Source organism: Myotis myotis, unplaced genomic scaffold (assembly GCF_014108235.1).
Source record: "Myotis myotis isolate mMyoMyo1 unplaced genomic scaffold, mMyoMyo1.p scaffold_m19_p_8, whole genome shotgun sequence".
NCBI lineage: Eukaryota > Metazoa > Chordata > Mammalia > Chiroptera > Vespertilionidae > Myotis > Myotis myotis.
The window spans coordinates 17,657,310-17,663,309 of record NW_023416390.1 but is presented as its reverse complement, the minus strand read 5'-3'; positions in this window follow the sequence as shown (position 1 = coordinate 17,663,309).

Here is a 6,000-nt window from a genome sequence, read left to right as displayed (position 1 = left end):
GACCTCTTCTGGAAAACTTGATTTGCAAGTTTCTAAAACTATAATGTCAGCACTTTGTAAACAGTGACAGGTTCTTTGTATTATCTGCCTCCCCTCCCTTCCCACTGCCTACACGTACGCACTCACAGCCAACAACTCGTACTCAAAACACTTGCTACCTGAACGTAAATATATGAAAAAAATGGACTTACTTTTAAATAGTCTCCTGCACTTAACTGTTTAAGTCTATTTAGTATTTAATTTCTTTTTGAAGTCTCATTCAAACTATTTATCATGCCATATCCAATTTGTAACATTTGTTTTTCATATTTTAGCTGCTTTTTTTTATAGTTCCCACCAATTCATTACAAAACACGCACACCTACAAAACATGTTTTCTCCCCCTTTATCTACTGTTTACCAGTGTTTCAAAAACTGAACCTTAAACCCAGCACATGCTGTTCTTTACTGTGAAGGGAAGGAGGGCCAGCTTGGCTCACCTTCCCAGACCAATACAGTGTGTCGGTGAAGGTATTTTTCCAAGAAGATTTAGGGTAGGAAAAGGGTCCCAATATGTACATATTCATTGTACCACTCTGAGGAGGAAACGAGTGGAAATATTTATTGCTTTTGTTTCCCATGGGGTGAGGGAATGGGGGAGAATCCTAGTATGAAGGGGACCTTCCTGTAGCCAGAGGCCGTGACTCCGTGTTTGGACTGACTCTGCAACATTAGCTTCTAGTTAATAGGAACTGTCAGCTACAGTGCACCAAGCTGTCACTTTTATAGTGTACGTGTTAGAGCCAAAATGATGGAATTTAATTTCTCCTTGATATGCCACCGTTCCCATCTGTAAAACTATCAGAAATTATGGCGGGATTCAACGTCCAAGGTAACCGTTTCAGAGATAAAATGACCAGAGTCTTGTTGTTGTTGCTGGTGATTCTATTATCATACTGCTGTATTCGCTTCAGAGGCATCATGTGGAAACTCCAAATACTTAAATCTTTGGTTGCACAACAAAGGTACATTTCTTATTTAGATAAAGAAGGAAAGAAGAAAGGGGACAAGGCAATGTAATCAAATGTAACATTGTTTGGTTTTCAAGAATACATCTTGGCATTAGTCTGGAAACTAGGGGACATTTCAATGGCCATTCCAAGAAGTTTTTCTCATAAATGTATTTTGAACAGATATAGTACTATATGCTTCTGGCAGTGTTAACCTTGTGTCATATTGGAACATACGCAGTGATGGTTTGCACATTTTTTAAAAATTGTGCTTCGGGTTGGAAATGAATTTCATTTATTATTTCGCTTGTTTTTTGTATGTTTAGCTAGAGCAGTGGTTCTCAACCTTCTGGCCCTTTAAATACAGTCCCTCATGTTGTGACCCAACCATAAAATTATTTTCGTTGCTACTTCATAACTGTAATGTTGCTACTGTTATGAATCATAATGTAAATATCTGATATGCAGGATGGTCTTAGGCGACCCCTATGAAAGGGTCTTTCGACCGCCAAAGGGGTCGCGACCCACAGGTTGAGAACCGCTGAGCTAGAGTAAACACTGATAATTTACCCACTAAGAATGAGTAAGTGTGGCTTGTGCTTTGAATCGCAAATTGGCTTGATTTTTAGATTGCTGCAAGGTGATTTACTCCACTGATTCAGGTGAGGAGCCATCAGATTTTGATATGGTGGTTAAATGGAAAAGAATGTCCATTCAAGTAGTCTCTATGTTTGTCATTTTCCTTTTTAAGACTTTCAGCCATTTGTTGAGAATATTATTGGGGGTACTTTAGAAATTAAGCTTGTTAAATAATGCATGCAAATGGTTCTTATGCAGGCACATCTTGTTTTATTGTGCTTTGCTTTATTGTGCCTTGTAGATAGCGTGTGTTTTACAAATTGAAGGTTTGTGACAACCCTGTGTTGAGCAAATCCATAGGCACCATTTTTTCAACACGGTCAGATGATAGCATTTTGTAGCAATAAGGTATTTTTAAATTAAGGTATACACAGTTTTTAGACATAATGCTAATGCACAGTTAATAGAAAGCAACTATAGTGTAAACGTAACTTTTATATGCACTGGGAAGCAAAAAATTTGTGTGACTTGCTTCATTGCAATATTCACTTTATTGTGGTGTTCTGGAAGTGAACCCTTGATATATCCAAGCTATGTTTATACTAGTATATGTTTTTCCTTTATAATCTCTGCATTATATATTATATCTTATTTGCTGAAGCAGGGAGCAAAAAATTACAATATTAATTTATTCATTCTGAGCCTTTCTGTATCCTACAGATTGTCAAAGCTGATGTACAGGAGATCTTAAAGCTTCACAGCCTTGTTAGGATCAATAAGGAATCTGACATAGTAAAGATTTCAGATTTCTTCCCAGGCAGCTGATATGGCACATTTCATATTATTTATTTGATGATAGAATCAAAGTAAATCCAGAAAATCACAGGTTCTAAAAGCACATACTGTGATTTATATTACTTTTTTTGTTGATTTTCTAATGTTAAATTTTAAATAGGTTCATTTACTGGTAATTTGTTCTCTTTTGACTCTGTTATTCTTGGGAAGTCATCTAGTTTTTTGTTTGGTTCATTCCAGATAGTATTTTAGTTGCCTTCTGGGCTGGGCAGGGTGGTGGGGGGAGGGGCAATGTGTTGGGTTGGTTGGTTGGTTTGGGGACTTTTTGTGTGTGGTGTGGTGGCTTTGTTTTGTTGATGCTGATATTGGGTGGATTGGTTGGTCAGTTTGAATGAAGGTTAGGATAGCTTTGTTTATGTATAGGATATTGGGTGAGTTGTTTTGTCTTTTGGTTGATTGGAGGGCATTTGCTGTGGGTATGGGTTGCTTTGGAGCTGAGGTGTAAGAAGCAGTTTGGCAAGATCACTTTTAGTGGAATAAGAAAAACCTTTATTTCAGCTTGGTATAACTTCAGGCAAGACATGAACTCTTCTCTGTTCTGACTTGGTTATCGACCAGGGCAAAACATGCTGTGGTATTTTCCACCAACACACACACTTGTGAGTCAGAGCACCACAGTACTGGCTATAGATGAAGGGTATTATCTCTATGTCTGAGCACCTAACTTCCTTTTCTTAAGGAATGTATTCAGGATTTCCCAAAACATCCCGGCTCCATCTCTTGAAGACTGTGTCCTGTGTCTGTACAAGAGTCCCTAAAGCTTTTGTAGTTGAATTTGGCAAGAAGAACAAAATCAGCTCTTCCCTCCCCCATATTTTAGGATATTTTTTCTGATTTTCTTACTTAAGGCCTTCTTTGAAGGTATGAGGCTCAAAAATGGCTGTAAATTGCCTGGCCAGTGTGGCTCAGTGGTAGAGCATGAACCCATGAACCAGGAGGTCATGGTTTGAATCCTGGTTAGGGCCCATGCTCAGGTTTCAGGTTTGATCCTCAGTAGGGGGCATGCACGAGGCAGCAAATCCATGATTCTCATTTCTTTCCCTCTCTCTTCCTCTTCCTGAAATCAATTAAAAAAAAAAAATTAAAAGTCGCTGTAAAGAGCCACACCATTTAACTATTAGAGAACAGAAGAGCACAGATTCCTGTGACATAGTAGAAAGAGCACTGGTTTTTTATTTAAAGAGTTGGGTTCAAGTCAACTCTTACTAGCTCTGCCCTCTCTGACTAGTTACTGAAGCACACCTAATTTTGTTTTCTTCATTTTTTAAAATATATTTTATTGATTTTTTAAAGTGAGGAAGGGAGAGGGATAGAGAGTAAGAAACATTGATGAGAGAGAAACATCGATCAGCTGCCTCCTGCACACCCCCCACTGGGGATATGCCCACAACCAAGGTACATGCCCTTGACTGGAATCAAACCCAGGACCCTTTGGTCCACAGGCCGATGCTCTATCCACTGAGCCAAACCGGTCAGGGCGGTTTCTTCATTTTTTAAAGGGATTTTGATGAAGTGATTATAAAGTGTCCAATATATGTTCCAGATGAGATGTTTCCTAGACTTATAATTCCTAGTGTCAACTGCTGCCCACATAGCCCAAGTCCTTCCTCCTTCCCTCCCTCCCTCCCTCCCTCCCTTCCTTCCTTTCTTCCTTCCTTTCTTTTCCTTCCTTCCTTGCCATTTATCTAACAGAAACACACACACACACAAATACACTTGCTTAATATCTAATATAGACAGTCAAGTTCAATAACAGGCATATTTCTAGAGAGTGTGCTCTCCAGTTGCATCAGGACACTGCCTTATATCTCAGACCTCTTTGATTAGGATGTATCACCTCTGGATTAGAATTCACTATACTTTGGTCGAAGACAACTTCCTCAGTGGCAAATACCACACCACTCGCATTCAATCAGCATCCCCCTTACTTCTTCTCTATGATCATTAGCTTTTACACCTGTCCTCAGAAATAGCCTCCCAAAGAGACACTGTCAAAGACTATCAGTTTATGACACTCATCTTTCACTGGATCTACCTTAACATAAGGGCCCTCTCCCCTATTATTTATCAGTTATTTTTTTCAGTGACTGATAATTTGGCAGTAGAAGAGTCCTACATAATACTGTTTCAGCCACACATAATACACACACTCATATATGACATATTAATTTATGATAAGCTAAGAAGCTCACTATTTTGGAAATCTTTCCTACACTCATAAAACAACAAACACACAAGTTCATAAACACACAAACACACACCCTTGTTCCTGAAATAGGCAATCCATTGTTCTGTAAACGCAGTGACAGTAGGTGCTGTGAGGACAAGCTGACTTCACAGTCCACTTGTTGCTTCGTGCGGCCCTGCCACTTGTTCTGACATCATCTCTTAAACCCTGAAAATAAATCGATATCAACACTGTATCTATTGTAGATCCTCTCTAGTAACCAGAGAATGCAGGGAAACAAATTATACATCAAGGCCTTTCTCTGTGCTGTTTGGAAGAGAACAGAAAAGGAACATCCAGACTCATGATTTGAAGCATAGCCTTTCTCCTTCAGCTCTTTCACAAAACGACAGCAGAATCTGTTCCTGTATTTCTCATGTTTTGAAAATATTTATGGAGGATTTTTACATCCCAGTTTTTCTTCCAAGACTGCTGAATCATGCTTGTTTTAACCAGCCAGAGCCAGCTGACAGCCCCCACACAACCTGTTATCAAGATGCTCTGGGAAATATGTTCTATTTCTAAATAGTGAAGAAACTTGTGTTTTTTTATTAAAAAAAAAAAAAAAAACCCATACAATTTCTTTACCAGAAAGCTCTCTTCAATTGAACTGCGCATACTTAATATCAACTACTTTCCCTTCAAGAGCGACTACAAGGCAAGTGCCTGTTTATTTAGCCAATCACTCACTTCTTTGTTGCCTGGCATAGGGTTGCATTGTCCGTGGAAGGCCCAGAAGCAGCACCCCCATCCTGAATGATTTGTGCAGTGTTTTTAAAATTTCGTGGCCCTGGAGTGGATTTCTACTTTGAGTTTTTTTGTTGTTGTTGTTTTTAGCCTGTTATAAAATGCCTCAAGCTCATATTACTTCTTGAAACTGAAGTTTAAAAGAAATACAGAGAAGATAGCATATATTTTTGAAAGTTTACTTCCATTTTAGGTGAAAAGTAGTCGCTGTTGGTGGCTATTTTCCCTACAGGTGACATGAAGAAATTAGAGTTCTTCAATTGTAACCAAAGGCCATTTTCTCATTGTATTTCTCACGCTGCTCTTTAATGACGGCATTAGCAAGGCAGAGTCGGCGCTTAATAAATGTTTGCATATGTCTGTGCTTATAAGAGAGCTTCTATAAATAAAACTGGAAAAAAATGTTGGCCAGGAGTTTAACTTGTTCTCAGCCAGTGGCCTGGTGACATGCTTGGTTTGATAGCTTTGGAGACTTCTTTTGAATAAGAAAATTGTATTTGCCTGAAGTGGTTACTAATTCCCTTGTTTCCTGTTTTCTTCAACTCCCACCTATTTATTTTATGTCACTAGTTCCTCCTCTTTATTGATATATTGAAAGGCTTG